Genomic DNA, 14,823 nt, shown 5'->3' on the forward strand with positions numbered 1-14,823 from the left:
CGGAGCACATCTCCGAAAGATACGTACACACATATAATGGCAAACAAAAGCAAAAAAGGCGTTTTCGGAAATCATGTCTTACAGTCAATAGTACGCAAATATTTGTTGACATTCGTTAAAATCAAAGTTGAATAACACCAAACATATAACTGTGAACGGTATATAAACTGTTCCGAAAGTTGTCTTGTTTGAAAAAAAATTATTTAAGACTGACTCGAACTGAATCTTACAAACTGTGTTGATAGGGAAATAATATGGATAACAGTGGAAACATGGGTACGTGGATGCATGTATTTCATGAAGTCAATGGAAATTAATGCGCATTAGAAATTATTAGAACTGCTTACAGAGACTTAAAGAAGGGAGCGCCTTGTAGCGATCCGAAACTATAATATTGTTTATCTCTGCATGACAGATGTAGCCATTGACGTCATCAGTAGCTAGTTGGTGGTGATGGTGGTGAAGTTGTAGCACGTCCGTTAATGTTAAACAGCAGCAATTACACCCTCTAGACGTGAGCAGAATCTGTTTGGCGGTGATAATATTCCTCCCTCCACTCCCGCTGGATACGGACAGGTATGAAGCAACTGGTGTTTTCTTTCATTAACGTTCGTAATTGGACTATAATTACGTTTCCGCCACACGATATAATTACCACTCTCAGGTTCGCAGATTTTAAAGTGTGAAGTATAACGTCAGCTCGCAGGAAATAAAGTTGCAGTTCATCCGTTTTTTGCACAAGTGTAACACTCGTCAGTTCGCAATCGATAGGTTAATATTCACGTTTCTGTGTATATGGTAAATTGTTTAGCCGTGTCTATAACCACTCTCACAATCTTAACGAGCAAGCAACCATATTAGACTGCAAATGAAAAATATAAAACTCGCCAGTGGATGCAATCCAGACAGAAAGCAATCACGGTTTTCATGCTTATATGTTGTTAATACATAGCTTATATCTTTTGACTGGGCTTGCAGTATTTGAATTAATCTGATATCTTCTTCGTACAATCTTGATGGAAATATTGAATCTACATAGTTTTCTTAATTTATAGGTCAGCTGTACGTAGCATACTTTTCAGTCCAACATTATACTCAGCCGCTAATATGTTTGCTTTCAAGTTAACTCTCATATGGACTCACACTCTATTCAGCGCTTGCACTATCAATTTATCACCCTCTCTCTCTCTCTCTCTCTCTCTCTCTCTCTCTCCGTCTCTCTCTCTCTGTCTCTCTCTCTCTCTGTCTCTCTCTCTCTCTCTCTCTGTCTCTCTCTCTCTTGTACAGGGTGTCCCAAAAAAGACATCGACGAACTTTAGGGACTGGTTCCTCGCACCAAACCAAGAAAAACATATATAGCGAATAATGTCTCTAAAGCGCATACCTTAAGATATATAAGTCTTTGGTTCCCGAATTCTGGAGAAGGATTATTGACCAAAACAAGGATATAACCTATTAACATGACGATTAAAAGGTATACTTTATGAGATACGAGCACTTGTTCATCTTCGCTAGTGTGAAACATCTTCTTCTACCGACCAAGTGTTCATAGCTCTTGAGGTATACATTTTAGAGACGATGTTTACTAACTTCTTTTTTTTTGTTTGTTTTGGTCCATACTACCTGTACCTAAAACATGAACAGCAAAAAGAGGTTGCAGTAGAAGACATGTGTTTCATAGTATCCACAAAAAAAAAAATGGTTCAAATGGCTCTGAGCACTATGGATCTTAACATCTGTGGTCATCAGTCCCCTAGAACTCAGAGCTACTTAAACCTAACTAACGTAAGGACATCACACACATCCATGCCCGAGGCAGGATTCGAACCTGCGACCGTAGCAGTCGCGCGGTTCCCGACTGAGCGCCTAGAACCGCGAGACCACCGCGGCCGACATAGTATCCAAGATGAACAAGTGCATATATATGTGGCCTGTAAGTAAGTAACGGGTCAAATGCCAAAAAATGAAAATTTAAGTCATAGGTGACATTCCGCTGTAGCCGCCAACGCCAGTAACATATATTTTGATACAAGCGCCAGGACAGTGCGAAACAGTATTTACAGCTGTCACAAGATGGCACTCTCGTCTAACACCAACATCGATTTTCAAATAACGAATCATGCGCCCTCTGTTATGTTATTGTCTTGGTTCGTACTTGTGTGAATTGTTGATAATTGAAGTAGCTCTGTGGGTTTTCTTTGAAGCAATAGGGCACTGCTGAAGTAATTATTACAGATCCATAATACACGATATTGAAAAAGGAAAGGAAAACTGCACCAAAACGGAGGAAGAGAGGTGAAGGTAGTCTCCCCCTCCATCTCTTGTGCCTCCTTTAAGTGTCTTTGCGCTCCCTCCTGCCCTGTCTTCCCTCTTCCTCTCCCGCCCCACGTGTCTCCTGCCTCTTCGTGAACCCACTGATGCCCCTCCTCTCTTCATCCCGCCGCTTCCCCAGCTGCCCGATGCTCTCCCCTCCTTATCCATCCTCTCTGACCTTTCCCTTGGCAGGTCCCACCTGGCAGTTTATTCTTCGGCGTGTGTGCTCCAAGTGGGTTTTAAGTGTGTTGTTCTGGAATGTTTTTAATACTGTGGCCGGCTTTTAACCTGTGCATGCGTATTCAGTGTCTTCTCTGTGTTTTAAGAATCGCCAACTGTGTTTTTTAACTTTCTGGTGACTTTTCTAACTGTCCCCCATGAACGTCTCCATGTCAGTGTATTTTTACCTCCATTTTCTCCCCTTGCTCTGTTTTATGTTCCCCTTTTTTATCTCCTTATGTGTGTATCATTTTATTCTTGTTTTAGTTGTCGTGTCACTCGGCTGAAGAGCGGCGGATTGTGCCACTGACAGCCCTCCCCTGCCCATATGGGGCAGGGGAATGAAATCACAATAAAGAAAAAAAAAGTGAAGGTAGTGCTCAAAGTGAAAGGAAGAAATTACGGAACGAAGGAAAGGAATCTACTCGGAAAGACAGCACTGCGCTTCCAGCTAAACAGGCTCCCAAGCACCATGTAGGCCTCACAAGCACAACATAGGCCTTAATTGCCGTTTTAATTTTTATTACAAAGGTTGGAATCTGCATAAGTTATGTTCTAGTATTTTAATGTGTTTAATTGAAACGAATTTCGTATGGACAAAAATCATCGTTCTGATTATGAGGTTATAGTTAACTACTTGAATGAAATCATTTACTGACCTGCAAATACCTAAGCATGTTGATTTAAACACATTACATATACTGCTTCACTCTTTGAGGTCTCCTGTAAATGTTAGTTTAAATGCAGGCACCTTTCATATGACCAGAAACGTATATTTTGTAAGGAACTCTACTCACCAAATGATACAGTGAAGCAAAATAACTATGCAATATCTCACATACATGTTCGCAAAGTGAAGAGGCGAAAGTCAAAAATATATAATGATAGTAACGAAACTGCTCAGCTGTCTAGTGAGGAAGGCGCAGGACGACTGGTCATACCCGAGAAGAAAAATTTAACTATGTGTTACACACTTCCTGATGGTGAGGAAGATGTAATAAGAGTATGTAAAGGAACATTTATTGAGGTTCTCGGTTTGACCAAAAGAAGAGTTCAGACATTAACACAGTTGAAGTAAAGTGGTGAGATTGTATATGATGTAAAGCGAGGAAATAAGACAAAACATCGTAAATATACAGAAGAAGATGAAAAGCTGGTTGTTGCTCATATTAACGCCGTACCAAGACAAGAAAACCACTATTCAAGGGAAAAATCGGGTGACATACAATACTTAAGTCAAGACCTGCCTGTTTATTGTTTATTTAAGGAATTTCAAAGACAACATGAAGACACTAACATCACATACCACTTCTATGCAAAAGTCTTTAAAGACAAATTCCCCAAGCTAAAATCTGATCGTTTGTCAAGTGACATTTGTTCTACATGTGACCTTCTACATCTGCAATTCACACTTAAGTGCCTGGCAGAGGGTTCATCGAACCATTTTCATACTACTTCTCTACCAATCCACTCTCGAATGGAGCGTTGGAAAAAGGAAGACCTAAATCCTTCCGTTCGAGCTCTGATAAAGCCAAAATGAGGTAGGATCCCAATAACAAAGACAACAAACTGCAGCTAGAATGCCATCACCGAAAAGCAAAGAAAGCTATGGATTCCATGAAAGCTAACACTATCAAGAGTGAAGAGTCCAACTCAGAAGAACGTACAGCTGCAGTGGATTTGCAAAAAGTGATTTCTCTTCCCTCATTAAGGCACAGTGAAATATACTGTTTACGACAGCTCTCAAATTACAACTTTTGCATTCATGTTTGTGATAATCAAACCGGTCACATGTTTCTCTGGCATGAGTCTGTATGTGGCAGGGGTGGGAATGAAATTGTTTCCTGTGTGCACAAAACTTTTACTTCAAGACTTACTTCTAAGGTGAAAGAACCCTCTTTTATGTCTTGCGATCGTGATTTTGTTCACATTGAGAGACAAAGAGGCTAACTGTGTGTAAAGTTCCAAAAGATTTAGTTCGGCTCATCACTGAAGCTACGAATACAACACCATTCATAGCAATTATTATGCAAGAAACAGATTTTTACGACTTTAAGTCAGCTGTTGAAAAATATATGAATCTCACCAGTGTGCATATTTGAAAAGCACAATGGATCAGACTGATTGCTGAATGGCCTGGGGTACTGCAAGTTCGGTCAACTCTTAGTGAAATCGAAGAGTTCAAGGAATATTACATTTTGAAGAGAAATCGTTATTTATGTTAAGCCCATTCCAAACAGAGTTTCATTTTCTTCAAATTTTGTATCATTTTGTTCTTAAATCCGTTAACATAGAATAAAACACGTATGTGACAAGAAACCAGTACAGTTTTTGTGTTTGTATAGTAATCCACAACTTTTATACTCCTTTTGTTGAAGTGCTATACACTTTTTGTTGATAATCTCCAAATCAGTTTTTTGGCACTTGGCCCGTTATTTGCTTACATGTCACGTATTTTAAGGTATGCGCTTTAGAGTCCCTGTGTACTAGACTTTTCTCTTGTTTATAAGCAACCTATGTGTAAAGTTTCTCGATGTATAGCAATTCATCATGCTCATTTCACTTAGCATAGTTACCACAAAGCTTAACATGAAATTAAATATACACCCAAAAATAAAGACATTAACAATAAATAGCATTCATCTGTCTATACATATACCGATTAAGTTCCCCAGCACAGTTCCTCTGTGTCTGGGACTAATCTCAGGAGCAACTGTAGGGATTTTGAACTGAGTTTCGAAAACAGACTTATTCACAAGGAAGGCCTATGGTATGGGGACCGGAGACAGACATACATCTGATCGACTGCAGCGCCATATTGGCGTGAGAAGCCATAACTGAGAGCACAGTGCCAGTTACTGCCGGCTTCCAAAACGATATATGATTCAAGATGTATCAGATTTTAATTTGAAAAGAACAGACTTTTTTGTACAAAATCCTGTTTGTTTAAGGGGTGGGTAGGGAAATGAGAGAAATTTTACATAGAAAATGTAGCTTTCGCGTGACTGGGGCTGTATCGGACGACCATCAGATGGCTGTAGCTCGCACCAAACTCTATTGTGGTCAGATAGACCGCACCATACTTGCGCTGCAGTCGGGTGGCCGGCAAGTGGCCTTAGCTTGTGCGGAACAGGCGAAGTGGTAGCTTTCAGCTCCCTTCACTCTCATGAGATGTCACGCTAGTCTGAAACAGAAAACATCCGTGTCTCACGATAAGCTTTCTGGCCTGCACTGCTAAAATCGTTTAAGTTATACGAGAATTTAATATTCCGTTACCTAACAATGTCCTTGGAATGTTGATGATAATTATGCGGTGACCCAAAAAAAAAAAAAAAAAGAAAATTACCACTACACCCACAGTCCACTCGTAGATACTTACAAGGGAAACTCCCCACCACAGCCCCCTCAGATTTAGTGGTAAGAGGGTCTAGTTGATAGCCCATCAAAAACTGAACACAGATCAAGCACGAAAACAGAAAGAAGGTGTACTGAACTGTGAAAAAAAGTACAATATAGAGCAGGATGAAGCAGCAATGCCGTCGTAGTTAAGTGGTCGCGTTGTTCAACTGGCAAGCGGGCGAGCGGATTTCAAATCTCTATCGTGTCTTCCTACTCTTTTTTTTTTTTTTTTTTTTTTTCCCTGTTAACTGCATTCAAACTTGTGTCTGTGTCGTGCTGTAACGTCCGATTGCGACCACGAGGTGTAATGTAGGGACTCGTAATGACAGTTGATCCTGCACATCTACTCTATTAGCAGTCGATAGGAAGTGGCTTTCGAGTATGAGCTGTAAAGGTTTGATGTAAAGCCGACAAGTCAACCGAACCGTCCACTGGAGAACACGTCTGGTGTGTCATACACGGCATTAGAGACAGCACGTGTGTCATATGGTAGGACTCTCTTACCAATGCTACCAACTTCTACGCCCGATAACTAAGTGAGAAATGCCTCCTTGCCCGATTTAGGTGTTCGCATGGATGTGAATGTGATCACTCCAAAGGAAACGATGAAAACATTAATTTGTCAGATAAGCTGCAAAAAAAGGAACGGAACAATTTCACAATCACACGGTTTCTCTTTTCTCTGTCAAAACATATGTTTTCAACGTTTTGGAAGTTACATTCCGTTTTGGAATTCCTTTGCTGTAACATATTTCACACCTGCTTATTTGTTGTTTTTCATTACTGTGAGATGTCCACGTAGTATCTTGCCTCCTCTCACTATTCATCAAATTTACTTGCGGCAGTAACGTATTCTTACCACATGACTTATATTCTGTAACTAATACACAGTGTGACAACCGCCAAGACTACAGAAAGAGAACAGACATTTCAGTGACCAGATAGACAGTTCATATTGTTGTGAAAAAATAAATAAATAAAAATAAATGGACCAAGAGAGTTTTTGAACACGGTGCGCTCACGTGGCAGTCCAACACCGAGACGACAAAGCTGTTCCATTGATCTCTATATTGCACTTGTTAAGCTTGGACCCTCCACCGTTTTTGTTTTGCTTTTTTTCACAGTGCAGCACACTTCTTCCTGTTTTCATGCTTGATCTGTGTTCAGTTTTTGATGGGCTGTCCACTGGGCGTCTTACTACTAAATCTGCAATGGGGAGCTTCCCTTGTTAGTGATTCTCCTGCGACGCTGAGGAGGTCCTCGTAACAAATGAGGGGCGTCCAATAAGTAATGCAAAACATATTTCCTGGGCCAATTTCGATTTAAAAAAATGTGGAATTTGTTGTGAGACGTCGTGGAATATTCCCCAATTCAGACCCTATAGTTTCATGGAACTGTTATAGGCGGCGTCACAAAACGTAGCCTTTAAAATGGCTGTAGCTGAACTACGTTCCACGCAGAGAGCTGTCACTGAATTTCTTTTGGTGCAAAAATCAGAGTACCGCATATATCCATAGACGCTTGCAGAATGTCTATGGCTGCCTGACAGTGAACAAAAGCACGGTGAGTCGTTGGGCAGGGCGTCTGTCATCATCGCAACAAGATCGTGCTAACCTGTCCAATCTCCCGCATGCCTGTCAGCCATTCACATTGTGGCTCCTACAATGTTGGAACGTGTAGACACTCGCATTTTGGGGGATCGACGGATTACAGTCAAACACCTTGCTGCACAACTAGACAGTTCTGTTGGCTGTGCTGACACGCTTGCCCACAGGTGTGGTACTCAAAGGCGTGTACCCGCTGGTTTCCTCGGCACCTAACAGAAGACCATAAAGACCAACGGAGAACCATCTCTGAGGAATTACTTGCGCTTTACGACGCTTATCGTGACAATTGTTTATCGCAAATCGTCACAGGGGATGAAACATTGGTTCATCACGCTGGCTGTAGCGCCTACCATTGAGAGGTACCATGTGGGAATACAAGCCCTCCCTGTAAGGTGGCGTAAGGCCGTTGCATTGGACGGAGACTGTGTTGAAAAATAGGGTTTTGTAGCAAAATGAGTAGGGAATAATATGGTGTATTGCAATCTTGAATAAAACCAAGCTGCTTTCAGAAAAAATATGTTGCATTACTTATTGAAAGCCCCTCATAAATCTCATACACAGCTATAAATTTCACTATAGAACGAGAAACCGAGATATGTATTCTGTTCCAATAATGCAGTCTTTTAAAAACGAGAAAATGGAAAATAATACCACTCAGTATTAGCAGTGTCTTCACACAGTACTAACTGTGAATTCATGTGACAAGAACCCAGTACGTTGTCCTCGATGGTGAGTGCTCATCGGAGGTGGAGTGCCCCAGGGAAGTGTGGTAGGTCCGCTGTTGTTTTCTATCCACATAAATGATCTTTTGGATAGGGTGGATAGCAATGTGCGGCTGTTTGCTGATGATGCTGTGGTGTACGGGAAGGTGTCGTCGTTGAGTGACTGTAGGAGGATACAAGATGACTTGGACAGGATTTGTGATTGGTGTATGGAATGGCAGCTAACTCTAAATATAGATAAATGTAAATTAATGCAGATGAATAGGAAAAAGAATCCCGTAATGTTTGAATACTCCATTAGTAAAGTAGCGTTTGACACAGTCACGTCGATTAAATATTTGGGCGTAACATTGCAGAGCAATATGAAGTGGGACAAGCATGTAATGGCAGTTGTGGGGAAGGTGGATAGTCGTCTTCGGTTCATTGGTAGAATTTTGGGAAGATGTGGTTTATCTGTAAAGGAGACCGCTTATAAAACACTGATACGACCTATTCTTGAGTACTGCTCGAGCGTTTGGGATCCCTATCAGGTCGGATTGAGGGAGGACATAGAAGCAATTCAGAGTCAGGCTGCTAGATTTGTTACTGGTAGGTTTGATCATCACGCGAGTGTTACGGAAATGCTTGAGGAACTCGGGTGGGAGTCTCTGGAGGAAAGGAGGCGTTCTTTTCGTGAATCGCTACTGAGGAAATTTAGAGAACCAGCATTTGAGGCTGACTGCAGTACAATTTTACTTCCGCCAACTTATATTTCGCGGAAAGACCATAAAGATAAGAGAGATTAGGGCTCGTACAGAGGCATATAGGCAGTCATTTTTCGCTCGTTCTGTTTGGGAGTGGAACAGGGAGAGAAGATGCTAGTTGTGGTACGAGGTACCCTCCGCCACGCACCGCATGGTGGATTGCGGTGTATGTATGTAGATGTAGATGTAGAGGTACAGACGAAAATATTTTAAAAACTATGCTCCTGTATCAGATGTGACAAATATTGGGAAAGAATTTCATGGTTACGTTAATGTGCGAAAAGACAGGATTTTCATACGCTTATCATGACAAGTTTTCCACAGCCTCTTACAGCGCCTGTTAAACACGTTGACCCGTTGGCCACTGCACGCTCTCTGCTCGTGGGCTGACGGATATCGAGCCCTGAGTCGTGGGCGGCTGTAAGTACCGCCAGGTCGTGAGGTCGTGCTGCCCGGTTTCACAGTTGCTGCTACATCGCCCACTGCAGAAACAACCCCTGTCTGCACAGCTCTCGACATTTGAGATGACCACTGCCTATTGTGTGGAGTCAGTGCGTGATATCACGCAGAAATCTATGAACAGCCAGGCTAACATGCACTGTAATTACCTCGGCATATGAGTGTAATATCACTTTCACGTGCAGTATCGCAGCAGTCAAAGCAGTTCTCATGTCTCTCGCGGAGGGTATGATCTACGTTCTATATGCCAGCTGAATACAAGCTGAATTCAAAATTATATATAAATTAGCAATAAGCATAGTGAAGGATTTGTACGGAAATCGCGACAAGTCTCTTTTAACTTCTCTTGTTGCACTAGCTGATGTTAAGAAAACAAATGGTTCATCATCGTATGGTTGGTATTTAAAGGCGATTTACATTTTCTACAAAGTGGCAGGTACTCAATGTTTTCACGTTACAGGTGAAAATAAAGTTACTTGTATAAAATATACTGACTGATGTAAATAAATGAAAGGTAGCGATGTATAGGACGAGGAATTCCCTGTTATGCATGACACCATTTCAGTTTCGTTTGACCCAGACATGTTTCAGCACTTTTTGTGCTATCTTTAGTAGGTTATTTTATTTTCTTACTGTAAAATTATTGTTATATATTGATATTTAAAGACACTTTTGGTACAAATTATTTGCAGCTGTGCATGACTAATTGTTGTAATTATTGTACGTCATTTGTTTACAGTTCACGGACGAGATATGCATTAACGACCAGACGCACACAGAGAGACACACACCTCAAACTCGCGCGCCTCACCAGACAAACACACCACGAAACAAATGAATACTACACAGCTACAACATCTCGTAATGGTGGCGAAAACTCTACCCATGTTTGAAAATTCGTAGAAAGTTCGTTGTCAATCAACCATAAGTCACAAATATCAGCTTATTCTCCTCGCAAAAACATGTGATAAATTAAATTACTACAACATTAAAGTCGTGCCCGCATCTCGTGGTCGTGCGGTAGCATTCTCGCTTCCAACGCCCGGGTTCCCGGGTTCGATTCCCGGCGGGGTCAGGGATTTTCTCTGCCTCGTGATGGCTGGGTGTTGTGTGCTGTCCTTAGGTTAGTTAGGTTTAAGTAGTTCTAAGTTCTCGGGGACTTATGACCACAGCAGTTGAGTCCCATAGTGCTCAGAGCCATTTGAACCATTTAAAGTCGTAAGTTAGACACACAAAAACGTGATATATACTCATTTCCGTTCGTAATTGCATAATAAACAGAAAAATAAAAATTACTCTTTACTGTTTGCAGATGACAAGTTGTAGATTGTGTAACAGACTAATTACCAACATAAATACCCAATAGCTTCATGTAAGGTATGTAAACTAATGCATATATCCACTCTTTTGCCAATTAAGCTATAACTAGAACTTTAGACATAATGTAATAAACAACATGCAGTGCACCAGGTAGTTAATACATATGTATATTAGTTTACAACAATCAGTCATTCGCAATTGTAAATATTCTGTAGCAAAAATTCTCTAAATGTTAATAAGTAACAACAGTTTACAGTAAGAAAATAAAATAACCGACTGAAGACAGCACAAAAAGTGCTGAAACATGTCTGGGTAAAATGAAACTGAAAAGGTGTCTTGCATAAAGCGGAATTCCTCGTCCTATTTTCATAGCAAGCACGGACATGAGAAGAACTGCCACACCAGAAGAAGATAGCGATGTAATCTGATTACTGACAACCCCGTAATCCCAGAGGTTGTGAATATCCCATTTTGAACAGATTAATTCCATACCAGCGTGCTGCCCTCTGCTAAATTGCCAATGGATTACAGGACATATTAAATTGTATTAAAAGTCTAATATGCACAGAATATGCACTGAAACTAAAACAAAGTAAACTGATTGCGTTTGACTTCGCAGCAGACGAATAATTCTGCTATCTTCGAAGCTGAATAACGCACGACAGACGGAGCAAGGAGGATATAAGAAACAGACGAACACCATTAAAGCGGCAATCCCTCTCTAAGAGAAGAATACTAGCCTTGCCCATATGCCTGAATTTCAGGAATAAATGTCTGTCAATGTATACCTGGAGCACAGCAGCGTTTTGAAGTGACTCGCGGATTGTGGAAAAACAGGAAAAGAAGAGAACTGAAGATTTTGAGATGTGGTGTTGCATAAGGATGATGAATATTTCAGACAAACCGTTTAGGACATTGGCTAAAAAGCGTATACACTTCAGTAGACGCACGTTATTTTACAAGTAGCGTAAAAACGTCCAGCTTCATCCGTATCTACACCTACATATGGTGCGTAGCGGAGGGTAACCTGTACCACTACTAGTTATTTCTCTTCCTGCTCCACTCGCAAGTAGAGGAGGGGACGACGACTGTCTATTATGGCCCCATGCGGGCCCTAATTACTCTTATCCTTGTTATCCTTACATAACGTGTATGTTGGCGGAAGTAGAATCGTTCTGTAGTCGGCTTCAAATGACGGTACTTTAATTGTTCTCAGAAGTGCACTTCGAAAGAACGTCGCCGTCACTCCACTGATTCCCGTTTGAGTTCCCGAAGCTCCTCCGTAATACTTGAGAGTTGATCGAACCTTGCGGTAACAAATCCAGGAACCCGCCTCTGAATTGCTTCGATGTTTTCGAGCAACACTCAAGAGTAGGGTAGAGTCTTTGATTCATAATCAAAACATCATCGGTCTCGGGTTCGAATCCCACCGCTGCTTAAATTTTGATTAATAATCAGCATTGGCGGCCGAAGACTTCCGGCATAAGAAGTCACCCTCATTCTGCTAACGACCTTGTCAAAGAGGGCGGAGGAGCGGACAGAGGTTCTCGTCCTAGGGGTGGAAAACTGCCCCTAAAGGCGGAAGAATCAGCAATGATCAGCGGCATGAAAATGCAGAAGGCAATGGAAACAACTGCATTAAGGACACGTAACGTGTATCCACAGGACATGTGGCTTGTAATTGAAGAAGTTTCATGATGATCTCTCCATTAGCAAAAGATTCTGGAATAGTATCTCATTCGGATCTCTGGGAGGGAACTGCCAAGGGGGAGGTTACCATGACAAAGTAATCAACGAAAGGATAACGTTCTATGAGTCGGGGTGTGGCATGTCAGAAGCTTGAACGTGGTAGGGAAACAATCTGAAATGGAAATGCAAAGGCTCAATCTAGATATAGTAGAGGTCAGCGAAGTAAAGTGAAATATTCCCGCTACTTTGGGAAGTGTTCCAATTACTATCGATGTGATGAGAGAGTCCTCACACATTAAGGATTACACCGAATTGTAATATCTGCACTTACAGAATTAGGCGTATATTTCTTTGTTTCCTCCACCACCTATAAACATGTGGAAAATCTAAAAGACTAGTATTTGTAGAGCCAGTTCTCCGTTGCTGGTAGAAGCAGTACTTAATGTGAAATCCTTGGGATATATATGTTGCTTCGATAGGAAAGAGAATCCTAGGTCTTACTGCAGCTGGTCTTCCTACATGTGTATGTTGCAATAATAATCTTCAGAATTTTTTTGAGTCTTCTTCGTTACTTAACGAAAAATACAAAACATTTTCACTGTATAATTGTTCCATCACCACCAGCCACGCGCATTCAACTGCTGTTAAAACTTCACTCCCACTCCCATCTCCTCCAAAACACAGACAATTGACGAAACATTAACATCTTTGGATATGGAAGATTAGTGAATTAACAACTAAAATTAAGATCAATAATTATGTCACACCAGAAAATGCATAATTAAGATTTGAATTAACAATTACAATTAATAATACGTAATTAAGATCTGCACATAATTTGCATAAAACCGAAAGTGGACACTACGATTTGCACATAGTAATGGCAAGGATAGAAATGGGAAAGTGGTTCCATTTCAATACCCCCCGAAGAGCTTTTACTAACCTCAGTTAGTGGGAAACTCTTCTACGTGAAATTTGGAAAACTAAGCAAAATTCCAGTACCAGTGGTAGACGTACGAGAGTCAATGAGTTTAAAACCCTACACAAAAACTGACAAAGTGCAGATTGAATCGTGTGCAGCACGTTGTCAAACATAAATCATAAAACAATTTTAAAATGGTGTTAATCAATTATTAATCTGCAAATACAAATGTGTGACGCACCAATGAAATTAATAAATAAGTAGATGAGAGTCATGTCATGTGAAACACAACCACCAACATAAATTACAAAGCTATATTAAATGGTATTAAGCACCTGAACTAAAGAAACCAATACGCAAAAGTTATGTAAAACTAGTAAATTGGCATTAAAATGTTCGTTCTACAATTCTATAAGGAAATTGGAATAACACAACGGCATAAATTTTTTCTTACATTGGTGTGGGGAAATGAAGGATATTATCAAAGAAAGTTAAACAGTGAAAATTTACTAGAATTATTGTAACAGAAGTTAATAAGTATAAACTACACTATAAATTACTTACGTAAAATCGATTTTGTCAGAGACCAAGTCTCTTGCAGAAAGGTATCTGCTCTCAGATTTGGTCCTTTATATTAACTAGCCCCAGGTATACTACTGGATTTTCAGTTCCTGGAACTAGATTTATCAGAATGAGATTTTCACTTTGCAGTGGAGTGTGCGCTGATATGAAACTTCCTGGAAGATTACAACTGTGTGCCGGACCGAGACTCGAACTCAGGACCTTTGCTTTTCGCGGGAATGTGCACTACCAGCTGAGCTACCCAAGCACGACTCAAACTCCGTCCTCACAGCCTTAGTTTTGCCAGTACCTCGTCCGGCAGAGCACTTGCCGGCGAAAGGCAAAGGTCCCGAGTTCGAGTCTCGGTCCGGCACACAGTTTTAATCTGCCAGGAAGTTTCATATCAGCGCACACTCCGCTGCAGAGTGAAAATCTCATTCTGGAAATATCCCCCAGTCTGTGGCTAAGCCATGTCTCCGCAATAACCTTTCTTTCAGGAGTGCTAGTTCTGCAAGGTTCAAGGGAGAGCTTCTGTAAAGTTTGGAAGGTAGGAGACGAGGTACTGGCAGAAGTAGGACTGTGAGGACGGGGTGTGTGTCGTGCTTGGGTAGCTCAGCTGGTAGAGCACTTCCCCGCGAAAGGCAGAGGTCCCGAGTCCGATTCTCGGTCCGGCACACAGTTTTAATCTGCCAGGAAGTTTCATAGTTTTATCAGGTTTCATTCCATCAGTATATATTGCATGCACAATCATTTAAATCAGTGTCCTTTTACCTTTAACATTACGTGTTCTCTTTATCATGTATTGGCTCTCACAGGACAATGAACGTTTCTTTATATTTGCATAATGTCTTTAGATCTAGCACGAAATC

Source organism: Schistocerca nitens, chromosome 1 (assembly GCF_023898315.1).
Source record: "Schistocerca nitens isolate TAMUIC-IGC-003100 chromosome 1, iqSchNite1.1, whole genome shotgun sequence".
NCBI lineage: Eukaryota > Metazoa > Arthropoda > Insecta > Orthoptera > Acrididae > Schistocerca > Schistocerca nitens.